The 13,164-nt window shown below is 37.5% G+C and overlaps 1 protein-coding gene across 7 annotated transcripts in view; it reads right to left on the reverse strand.

Moving 5' to 3' along the window:
• Rabgap1l (RAB GTPase activating protein 1 like) overlaps positions 1-13,164 on the reverse strand; it is a 723,114-nt gene that overhangs the window by 239,223 nt on the left and 470,727 nt on the right. The window lies entirely within an intron of this gene.

The following is a 13,164-nucleotide window of genomic DNA, read 5'->3' on the forward strand; positions in this document are numbered from 1 at the left end:
AGAGAGAGAGAGAGAGAGAGAGAGAATGTGTGTGTGTTTTCAAGGACAAATTCCTAAAAGTTCAACAGCTAGATCAAAGAGTATGCTCATTTTTAGGTTTGGTTCGAAAGCTGGTTTGTCTTTTCTGTGTTTTAAAGACAGGCTTTCATGTAGTCAAGGCTAGCATTGGACTTGATTCCCCTGCCTCCATCTCTCCAGTGCTGGGCTTATAAGCATGTACCATGCATTCAGGTTTGATATAGATATTCTCCTTCTACTGAGGCATAATAATGTATACTTCAAATAACAACAAAGCACATATTTCTTTACATTTGCTAGATAATGTTTCCTATTTTTTAATCATGGACAATATGGTAAATAAACTTTTGATCACAGTCCTTTAAAAAATATTACGGCACCATATACATACATAGACACATACTAAGCTAATTACAAAATTTATTTATTCTAAAAATAAGGATCCTACAACCTATAATATGGTAGTTTATATTTTAAACATAAATTTAAGAAGTATTTTTATAGATGGTTAGAAAATGAAAGCTGAAAATTGTATAAAATTCTGAACCTTATTAAAATGATAATTACCTTGATCTAATTTTAATTCTAAAAATATTTGTGTTATCTCTATTTAAATGTCAAGAAAAAAGGATGAATATTTTGAGTAATTTTACTGATGAAAATACTTTGTACAATTCAGAGAAGCATCAAAGACTGCTAATTGCCCATTAAGTGTATTGTTTAATGTCTTGCTTCTTCCAAGATTCAACGAATCATCTTTCTGCCTCATATCAGGAAGGATAAAATGTTTTAAATGGGGGATGCTTTCATGCTGCTGGTTCCTTTCTGTGGCTGAGAAGTGCAACAGGAGCAGGCAGCTGATCAGTCTCCAAGTCAGTGGCCGCTCCTGCTGCCTCTGTCACTTCAGTTGCTACTTCATGCTGGGTGGTAATTAGATCTTATATCACAGAGAGAAAGAAAGAGAGCAAAATGACAGGTTCCAAATTTGCTACTACACATTTGACCAGACAGTCCACAGGACATTCTGATGGCTTGCAGGAATAGAATATTGAAGCTGAATAACATGAAACTTTAATATTGTAAACAGTTTGAGTAAAAGGAATGGATACATAAAAATTGACACTTGACAAGGAAATGAATTTTCTAACACAGTGACGATTTGAGAGAGGTCTGGAATAGGGTAAGTGGAGTGCTGAGACCCAGAAAGTTACATTACAGAGCTAAGGACCCATATCTCAGTGATGGGGCAGTGGTTAGCATGTGCATTCTGCTTATGAAAACTTGATAAGCACACACACTGAAACTTTTACTTTCCAGGTTTTTACTGACCAGAGGCTTCTCTTTCCATACAGTGACAGATTTTACTTACAACCTACTTGAAAAGATGATGAATAAACTAACTGCCTTGGGTGGACAGCCTCAGGGACAACCATGTGCCTAGTGGCTCACAGAATCACTCTTTGGACTTTGCAGTAGCCTCGCCTTCCCTGGGAACTGCTTACACAGGTAGCATCACTATGTGCTTATATGACGCCTTTCAATTTTTTTCTTTTTTTCCAAATTTTTAAGCCTAAGACTAATAAACCTATCTCCAAAGGGGAAACAATCTCTTGTAGATAAAATCCATGGTCCAACAGAGGTACACCGTAGTTTGTTAAATACCATTTTAAAACCAATCCAATGGGGTATAATTAAGAGATTGTTTAATCTGAGATGACCTTCAATTCAAGTTTCCTATTAAGAATATTGCATGAGATATTTGTCCAGTGCCGCCTATTTACCTGGCATTCTTGTAATTCTCATAATTCCTATCAGAAAAATCATCACTCACTTGCTTCTTGTAGACAAAAAAGTGAATACAGCCCTCAAATATCAAGAAGCATTATGAAGACAAGCTTGGAAGAACCACATCCTATTATCTTTTATAAAACAATTTTGGAGCTGCCAAGAACTAAAAAGGCATTATAGAGAGGACAACTGTTCCCACACATGGCCTTATCAGATGTATGAAACACCTGTCTACACCTTGGCTTTTCACGTTCCTAGCACTATGACAGTACCTTCTCTCATTAGCTCCTATTGCCATCCCTAAAGCATAAGCTGTGCTGTCACTTCCTATGTACCACAAAATCAATCCAACTTTACAAGCATCATTCCAATCTGTCAGAGCTATTAAAAGTGCCAGTGTGAACCATCACTAGCCACAACCAGTAGGAAGATAAATGATTCAGACCTAAAAAAGTTTTGACCTTACAATGTGTCTTCTATTCTTACTCTACAGGGATCTTCCTTCAGTTCTATGTTGGATAGTAAAACACAAGCTAGTCTGCTTGCATGTCCCTGAAAGCAGATGGGTTTGCAGTGCTGGGTCTCATTTATCTGCCTTGATGTTTGACCATAAAATCCAAGGATGGAATGAGAAAGTTTTAAAAGTACTTTCAAATGTATTGCTAAAATTACAGGCAACAAACAGAAAAAATGCTGAATCATGGCCAGTTTTGTTTCTTGAATATGAAGAGAAGTCTAAATATAAGTCAGGAATATGAAGACAAAAGGTAAAATTAATCATACTATGAGTAAGTTACATGCCACAAACAAAACATACATGCTTTCTACTGTCTCTGAATGAAAGACTGGCATAAGGGATGTGTGTGTGTGTGTGTGTGTGTGTGTGTGTGTATGTACAGACAGACAGACACACAGACATGCACACACATTCTACCAACAAATTAAAAAAAATCTCTTGGGGAAATGTGGCAACTATAAGAACTAAATCCAGACAGGTGTAGTAGCACACATCTTTAGTCCCAGCACTCAGGTAGGGTGAGGCAGGCACACTTCTGTGAGTTGAAGGCCAGCCTAGTCTACATACTGTGTATCAGAACAGCCAGAGCTACATAATGGCAACCTGTCTTCATAAAATAAAATAAAATAAAATAGAAAAAAAGGAAAGGCAGGGGGATAGGAAGATGAGGAGGAAATGGACTTATGGAGGAGTCAATACTTATGATAGGTACCAAGTGCCAAGAAGGGAATGGAAGCATGGGGCTAGAACAAAGTATCTACTGAGACCATAACACTGCAGATCTGGAAGCACTGCAGTGCACGGAGAAAGCTAACATCTGAGATTACTCTTAGACTCTAGGTCAAATATGCTAAAGTTATATACTCAGTTCTGCCTTCATTCTCTGGGCTGCTGTGAGTTCATTATTCCAAATTCAACATTCAAATGAGAAACAAGGTAATGTTGAGCCTCTATCAGCAGAAAATATACTTTTAGAATGAAGAAAAAAAGCTGAGCTTCATGATCTTATATTTTAAACATATCTTTAACTTTATATTATTTTTATACTATTGAATTATGATTTATCAAAGTGTTCCCTTAAACTTTAGAAATAATTAAACTTTAAGAAATAATTCTATATGTATCATGCAAAGAATAGAAACATTATTTTGCTCTTTGCTAATCTAAGATTTTCTCTCTAATAAAGATAATATTTGATAAATATGCCAAATTTAAATGAAGCATTGCTTTACAGAGTTTTAACCATCCATGTACCCGTTTCTATAGGCTGCAACATAATTTGTAGAACTTTTTGAAAGTACTCTATCACTCCTCTAATCATTCTAGATGTTTCTTATTGGAACTCTTCAACCTTAGTTATACCTTAACCTGAGTAACAAAAAGTTGACTGTATATAAAATAAACTTTTAATTTGCTATTATGTTTGAAATTATTTGTGTATTCAGCATTAGTGCTCACTAAGACTCAGACTTACTCTAGATAGAGAACACGAGCTGTTAGCAAGCCTATCTCCACCTCCATGAAGAATATATCTTCAAAGAAGGGATCAACGCAATAAACAAATATGGAGCAGTGACTGGTTAGTGGAAAGTATTATGAAGAAGTAAAACGGAAGGTGTGAGGAGGGCTAATAGTTTAAGTGCCCTTGCTTCTATGGATGAAAACACAAATCTTTAGAGAATGAACATTAACATCAGGGAAAACAGGTGCAGTGGGATGACATAGCTTCAGGTTTTAAAGCATTCTGTGACCATTTTGTTTGCAAAATGTCTTCAACAGGCCAAAAAAATCCACTTTTCCTGATTAACATTACCTCAAAAGCTTCTAAAATATAAGCTAGATGATTTTTACAAATGCTCCAATTTATATATTTGAATAATATACTCCTAATTACCTATAGGTACACATGTACCTACAAAAACTTACCATTTATAATTTTACTTAATTAGATTTAACATGTTAATGAGCAAGAAAACACTGCAATTGTATCTGAGGGAATCAAAAGGTCTACAAGAGTCTGTATGGTGTCTCAACATCAGGAGGATTAATATCATAAAGAAGATCAGGAACAAATAATGATAGAAGGAAAGACATGATAACAGACAGTTCATACTGGCGATGTTAACTGTACAAGTTCAATGGAAAGTGGATTCAAAAGGACTCAAGTGGCACAGGGGTCTTTCTCACAAGGCACAGGCAGGTGGTAATAGGCACCGAGGAAAGCTAGATGGACTGAGTCGAGAGTCTGTGACATTGACAGCAAGCATGTCTGTGCAGAGGCTCCACAGCAGGAGAACACTTGGCATGCTCAGGGGATGTCACTCCAAGACTGAGAAGCGAATTCATAAAAGTCTGTGTAGATGCAGAATATAAAAAGGTGATCTAGAATAAAACTATTCCATATGACTCCATCTACATAACCACAATTTTATGAACCAGTGCTTCAGTCTGACCTTGGGTGCTTTTTATATATTTGAAAAATGCAGGTGAGTGGTGAAGAAAGAAAGAGAACTGGCCTTTGTCACTGGATATTTATAAGTGATCATTAAGCTCACACAATATCACGGAAGAATGAAGGCTTGGAACCATGTAGTTATAGATCAAGGTAGAGTCTAAAGGATGGTCACATTGGCTACATGTGATTGAATCCAAATAAAAACTCAGATTAGCATACAGGTTGGTTTTCTGAGTAAATTGTGATCCTCCTCCAGCTAAGAGCTGGTTCTTTTAGACCTTGTCTTGCCACAAATAGCCACACCTTTCTCTAAGCTCCTGCCAATAGTCACGCCTCTCCAAGTTTCTGTTACGCCAGAAGTACCGCCTCCAGAGACTGAAGATGAAGATGCTGATTGGGCTATGAGTTGCTGACAGACAGGGGGAGGGGTTTTCTCTACCTACCTGCTCATAACAAAGAGAGTTCAATATTGATGGAGGACTGAAAGCACACCATGCCTCAGTCTCATTTTTTAACCCCTTCCTGCATTCCGGTTCCCTTAATTTTTCACAGGCTCTAATTCCCATTCCAGAAGGCCCATTCGTGTGTGGCTGCAGGCAGCCACAGTAAATAATAGTCCATTTATGTTGTTATACATTAATGTCCGAAGATAAATGCACATGAGTCTAATGAGAGATGAAGGATGGTCCTCTTGTTGCGTTTATACTTGCCACTTATCTAGCTTTATTCTGTATCCTTTATAAGAAAAAACTTCTAAATATGATCGTCAAAGCTTTCTCTGAGTATTGGGTTGCCTATAAGCCAGATGGGGTGTTGGTAACCTCTTGCATATACTTCTGGTGTCAGGTCAGGGCAATTTGGTGTGGACTCGAACTCTGCATTTGGCTAGACTCATAAATCACCCAACATTTTTCGTATTAAAGTGAAAGCTGTTACGTAGTTTGCGCTGATCCCCTGTTCAGAATCTTTCTTCAGTTTCCCAAGTGCTTAGGTGACCACTGCATCCCACCATGCCCAGCAAAATCAATAAATCTGAAGGCCTCACTGTACTTCATCTCACAAATAAATTTGCTAAGTTCAAAGATATCACTACCTTTCCATGCTTATAGCAAGGTATTATTCAAAATAAAAGATACTTTTGCTTCTATTTTAGATAACTTATAAAAAAAAAATCAGTGTACTGGGGAACTGGCCCAGTAAGTAAATTGATGCTGTGCACCATGAAGACCTGAATTTGGACCCCTAGTGCCCTTGTCAAAACCAGGGAGTCTATGCAACCCTAGGGCTGATAGTACTAAAAGGCAGGTCTCAGAGAGTCATTGGCCAGGCAGTGAAATCAACTAGTCAGCTCTAGGTTCCATGAGAAATCATGGCTCAAAAACACAGGTGAGAGTAACTGAAGAACTCAACATCCCTGGGTCTTCATGTACAACTGTACATGCACACACAAACATGTGGTATACTGATACACTACCACACCTAGATGGGCTCATTGGAGTCATGGTATTTACTTCTGACATCATTGTACCTATATATACCACACACTGATACAGTGTGGTGGACACACACATACATACACACACACTGCTTTTAACATAGATCCTCAGAAATTATGTATATATAAAAATTAACCATTTGTTTAAGTAAATATCTATACCTTATTAATTAACTGAACACCAACTGAAAAGCAGGCCTTGTAACTATTAAAATAATCTTGCTAATTCCCTTTCATAAAGGATCACCTGGAATATCAAAACAGATTCAGTATATTCTAGCCTTGCTTATCCATTAAAAAAAAAAACCTGAACAGTTCAGGGTTTTTTTTTTTTTTTTTTTTTTGAATGCTAAAGGATCTAAATGAGGCACTGTATATATATGAAACTACATTAGAGTCAACCATTCTTATATCCAGGAATATGGGTTTCGAAACAAGTAATTGATTTTTATACGAAATCAGCTTATATATTTCCCATTTTTCATTTTATAACATTACATTTTCATTGACATAAGTTGTTACTTATTTAATAATAGAAAATGTACAAATTACATTAATACTAAAAGAAATCATAATATCTAAGAATCAACAGCTTCATTCCTAAAAAACTCACCCTCAATCATAAAGTATGCCTTAATAAGGTAAATGTCCTAATCACATCTAATAATGAGGCCTTTTTTGCTTTACTAAATCCTGGTTAATATTCCATGTTTTTTTTAAATTTAGATTTATTTATTTTATTTGATATGTGTGTTTGCCCTGCATGTACATATACATACCACATGCATTTTGGTGCCAGTGAAGGCCAGAAGAAAGCATCAGATCCTCTGAAACTAGAGTTACAGATAATTTTGTGGCACAATGTGGGTGATGGAAATTGAACCTGGGTCCTCTGCAAGAGCCATTGTAGCAAGTGCTCTAAAGTACTGAGCATCTTTTGAGCCCCATTTCATGTTTTTATCGTAAACTTTTTTTTTTTTTTTTTAATTTTTCCCATTCAAGAGAGTCAGTTCCAGTTTCTTCAGACCTTTAACTCTCCCGCCTTTGGAAGGAGACAAAATCATTGTGAAATAGAACAGGGGAGAATCTTTTTGTAACAAAGCCAAGTCACAAGATGAATGTATATAAAAAGGAGTTATTTTATATTATGTGTATCAGTGTTTTGCCTTCATGTATGTCTGTACATCACATGCATACAGTACCTGTGGAGGCCAGAAAAGGATATTGGATCCCCTGGAATTGGAGTTAAGAATGGTTATTACTGTCACCATGTATGTCTGGAAACTGAATCCAGGTCCTTTAGATGAGCAGCCAGTGCTCTTATGAACTGAACTATTATTGCTCTAGCCCTGCATTTTTAAAAAAGAATTATTCATTTATTTTATTTATGTGAGTACACTGTAGTTGCCTTCAGACATACCAGAATAGGGCATCAGATCTCATTACAGGTGGTTCTGAGCCACCATGTGGTTGCTGGGAATTGAACTCAGGACCTCTGGAAGAGCAGTCTTTGCTCTTAACCTCTAAGCCATCTCTCCAGCCCCAGCCCTGCATTTTTTAATCCAACACTTTTTTTTAAATGTAGCTTCAGAAATAAAGATGATCATCCAAAGACTGAGATAAGTGTGCATTCTAGTTCCAGGATAGAATGTACCCTTTTAGTATCTCCTCTTCTCACTCCTCATCTCACAGGGTGTTTCTGACCTCAGTTCATGTTCCTTCTTAAAGCTCTCCCTAAGGAGCTGGCCCCACCCCTTGCCACTTGCAGGCAGTGTGAGAGATCTGGTCCTGGTGGTGAGGGTGTTGAAGAGCTTGTGGGCTGACCAACTTAGCTACCACTCAGACCCAGATCCAAGGATCTGAAAGGGCACACCCCAACCAACATTTACCCCATCTACAACTGCTCGAGTACATGAAAGGGCTGGTCCTAGACAACCCAAGCTGCAGGATCTCCATGATACAGAGCAACAACAGGCTATCTGAGAGAAGCCTCAGCGAGGATAGGCTATTGATAGTGTACCAAAAGCCAGAGGCCTCTGACCAGACCAATGAGTCACTCCAATGCACATTTATCAATAAAGATGCATGGAGAAATGGGTATACTGTGTAACACCACAGCTTCTACAGGAAGTTTTTTGGTTTTGTTTGTTTGTTTGTTTGTTTGTTTTCTTTTCTTTTCTTTTGGATTGCGGCGGGGGGTGGGGGAGGTTACAGGGATGGAGGGTGGATATGGACGAATGGGGAGATCAGGGGATTGGGGTGCATGATATGAATTTCACAAAGAATTCAGTTATTTTTAAAAGCTTCCCTGGGAAGATATGACCACCTCTGGCATCAATGACTAACTTTCCTCTTTTGGATCCTTACTAAAGCAGATAGCAACCATTTTGACTATCAACATTATGTGAGAAGTTGCTTCCCAGCTCATTTTTTAAGAACCTACTTAGATTTGCATGCCCCAAATCACTACAGCGCTTGCAAGCAAGCTGTATTTTAAAACAAGCATCTATGTAACCCACCAGCAAATGTCCAAAATCTGTTTTCTAGGAATTACATGTCTGACAGAGCTGTCATTCTGCATTTAAAACTTGAGTCCAAACCTCAGTTGGAATGAGTTCTTCCACAGGTCTACATTCCAATTTCTGAGAAAACACATAAGATGACTGGTTCTCTGAACTTCCACTGTGCCAGTTAACTAGCTGGAGTCCATGCCTGGACCACACCTCTTGTTTGCCACCTTCAAGGGAGCCGTGATCAGTCCTTACTTTTGTTTCCCTGGTGCCTCAGATGTCAGTAGGCACTTGGTAAATTAGAATAAGGAAAGAAGGTAAGCATATACTCCTTATTAAGAAAATAAGCAAGGACTTATGAAATTTCAGAGTAACATATATACAAAAGTTCCTTAATTCTAATACTAAAAATGACACATGAAGATAATTATAAAACTAAAGATGTTTCCATCTTATAAACAAATGAGAACTCCTACTTACCCATTTTTTATTTTCTCCAATAGTCAAAAGTCTGTCTAGAATTTTCTTATTAAGCTTTCTATTTCAAAATAGAAGTAATTTTAAAAAGAGATAGTAGAGAGGGGTCTGGGATATAACTTAATGGAAAAGGAGTTACATATCATGCATCAGGCCCTGGGTTCAATGCTTCACCCCCCCAAAAAATAAGTTTTACACATACAAAAGGTAAAAAGAAATAAGCATTCAAATGTTCCATAATTTTACAAAAGTCTCTTTGTGTGTGAATATATGCACACATATATACATATGATGCATATGTGTGATATCTATGTATACACTCATGTAAAGCCACATACATATGAGCCATGGAAATAGTGTGAAGGTCAGAGGACAAACCTGGGTAGTGTTCTTTACTTTCCAACTTGTTTAAGACAGGTTCTCTTTGCTGTTCAACAATATTCAAAGCAGAGCAGCTGGACCGTGTGCTTTGGGGCATTCTTCTGTCTCTGCCTCCCATCTCCCCATAGGAGTACTGGAATTGCAGACATATACGATGGTATCTGGCTTTACATGGACTCTGGAGATTAAACTTAGGTCCTCATGCGTAAGTTGCAATTGTGCTACCTATTGAGCCTTCTGTCCAGTCCTTTCACATCATTTTAAAATAAGTCATTATTTAATAAGAAACAAGTCACATAATTATGAGTTTAAATCTTTGACAAAAGTAAATTATATTAAATATAGTTTGTTTTTGTTTCTTAGGTTTTGGGCCAGGAATGTAACTCAGTGGAAGAACATACTATTAGCATATACAAGGTCCTAGGTTCAAGCTCCATTATACACAACACACACACACACACACACACACACACACACACACATTTTAAGTTTATTATCGACATGCTAGCTTTTGCTCAGTAAAACAGCTTGAAGCTCATAGGCTTAGGTATGAATTAGAAAATTCCTACTCAGTGTATCTCTGGATAGTGGTATGTAAAAGTCCTTGGAAATTTGAGAGCTATTAAGAATTTATGGCAAACCTTTGTCACATTTAAAACACATACACACCTGCCTTTAATCAGGCCTTTTAACCTTTATGCTATTTAACCTTTATGCTATTCACGTCATTTTTAGGTAAGTTTTCATTAACAGACCCAAATAACTAAGAAGGGATATTTAAAAGTCTGAATTTCTAATACAGGTTTAGAATATACCTGCTATGAAAACTGAGTCGATTCAGTGGTTCTGGGAACTAAAAGAAAGATGCAAGCCATAAACTTGATTAGTTCTGTGGTTTTACTAAGCCTGGTACAACAAACAAAATCTCAATAACATGTCCAAAGTTTTCAGTTGTTATATGAAGTTAATACACAAAACATTTTTTGCATGAAATTAAGTAAATGTTAAGTTCATACCATAAATATAATTAGCATTTTCATTAGCCCATCATTCAGGTCACCTGGAATGTTTCGCTTACCTTAACCACTGTCCATCTCAGAACATTATTACTTTATGCCTAGAGAATTTAGTTAGTCCATAAAGTCCTCTTAGATTAATCCACCTGAAGCACTATGCTGCTCTTTGGTAGCACTCAAATCTGTCTATAACACAATAAAACTGTGGGCTTTAAAACTGCAGAGCCCTTATTTCTATCTGAATCACATTCCAGCTGCAAAGTTGCTCTGTTCTTTTAAGCTTCAATGCTTTTGTACAATTTTCTTGCCTAAATGGTCCTACTTTCCACCAATCTGAAATACTATCCATTTGTAAAGGCTCATTATGTGTCTTCCATAGTGCTTTCCTAATGATCTCTGTTCATTAATATAGAAGAAAATGTGTTCTTCTATATTAATACAGTACCAAGTTATATATGCCTATACGAAACTCACAATATATTGCTATAAGTCACATCTTACCTCAGTGAAGGAAAGTCACCTTATTTATGGCAGAAATACAGTGTGCTATGTACAGAATGGAAATAGTACTTGCTGAATAACTGAGTATGAAAGAAAAATGAAGAAGCAAAACAGAAAGGGAGTCCAGAAAAAGGTCACACGGCGGGAGAAGTAGGAGGCGGGCCATGTCTCATGCAGAGCCCAACACGAAAGAGAAGGTGAAGGTTTTCATTTGTTGAGTGTTTACATGAAGTATGTAATGCTTTAAGCTGGTTCCTAAACAGAGAGGTTTAGGAAATTATCACAATGTGGGATGTACCTGATGGGAGGGACCCTGGCAACAGCCAAATGCCATGATCTACACTTTCACTCACAAGAAACAAATGATCTCATTGTTCAAAGAACTGATAGGGAAGTTACTTTGAAACAACTCATCAGACCTAGCTTCCTCAAGTGTAGGAAGGAAGGATCAAAGAACCTCTCACACAGATTTCTGAAGTGCACATTTTGCTCAAATCACCTCAGGTTAAGCTAAGAGGCTTATGAAGACAGTTGAAATGTAGTGCCTTACCTAAGTAGCAAATCAAAATATCATTCTTTCAAATGAGTATTTCTAGATGTCAATCATGGGTATGATACTGTGTGGAGATCACAATGTGAATGAAGCCCTCAAAGGAAACTGGGGTACTGTAGCACACAGAACTTTTTTTTTTTAATGCAAGTGTAAGAACTACAGGGAAGGGGAAGAACAGTGGCCGGCTTTCCTTATAGAAGAACAAAGACGTAGGATTATAATCCTGAATATTAAACAAGAGGACACCTCTGCTTCTGCCTTTCAGGAAACTCCAACATCCCGTCACTTGGAGAAGTAGGGACAGATGGAGAAATCCTGTAGGGAAGTGGAGCTAAGGACTGCCATCAGAGACTGCTGCTCAGAAGATGGAGGAAACCAGGGAGAGTGCGCGGGGCAACCATGCAGAACAGAGGCATTAACTGACCAGCTCTCTGTCTGTGGTTGCTGAAGAGAGAATTCAGTAGTGCAATTATGACAGAACCAGTGCCCTATACAGAAAACCAATGCAGTTAAACATACTCAAATAAATAGGGATTGCCTTCTAAACCCATAAGGATTAAAAGCTGCTATTTTTGCTTCAGCTGTAACGTTACCACATAAAATACACTATGGAAAATACCTTTAAATTTTAGTGGTTGATTACCATTAACTGACATTAGGGGCCATTCTATTTTTTATTCACTAAATCTTATAGTCATGCTTACATTACTAATATTGCAGTATCAGGAAAAGGAAATCCTGAGTATATTCAGATGCTATTTTAACTTTGTTTACATTGAAAGTCTGAAAAATACCTTGTTTGATATTAAAATGGCAGCACTGAGCTTCTAAGCAAGCTGTGCTGATTTACTTGGTGAAAGCGAGGAGACACTAGGTAAAGCTACAGACACTGCTATGAATAGAGTCACCAAGATCTGATCTGAACTCAGAAAGACTGGGAGGAAAATGAGGACATCTAGATAACAATGAACAGACAGCATCATTAATGAGAACAGCGAGTCTGAGAGGCCCAGAAAAACTGAATTGATGACCTGGAAAGCAAGATCAAATTAAGATAGAGCAGCCTCTTCTGAAGTCCCAGAACACAAGCCAGGGCGCCGACAGACTCCTCCAGTGCGTGAGTGGCACAGATGCTGAGGATGCTCACTGCCTCTAATCAAGGCCAAGAAAGGACATCAATTGGCATTTGACTTAGTCACCTAAGAAAGACTCTCTGAAACGAGCACATGACACAAACCTACCCTTGAGATTTTACTACTGTCCTATGCCTCAGTAGAGGTCAAGTTGTTTCTCCAGTTATCAAATTGTAAATATTTATAAACAATTATTAGAGAATAACTTGAGAGACTTAGAATTCATGGGTTGGGGCTAAGAAATTGCCTTAAGGCAAATAATTCACAGGAGGTATATTTTCAACAACAATATCTAATTAAATAATGAATATTAGCTTTCA

Source organism: Mastomys coucha, unplaced genomic scaffold, assembly GCF_008632895.1.
Source record: "Mastomys coucha isolate ucsf_1 unplaced genomic scaffold, UCSF_Mcou_1 pScaffold1, whole genome shotgun sequence".
Classification (NCBI taxonomy): Eukaryota; Metazoa; Chordata; class Mammalia; order Rodentia; family Muridae; genus Mastomys; species Mastomys coucha.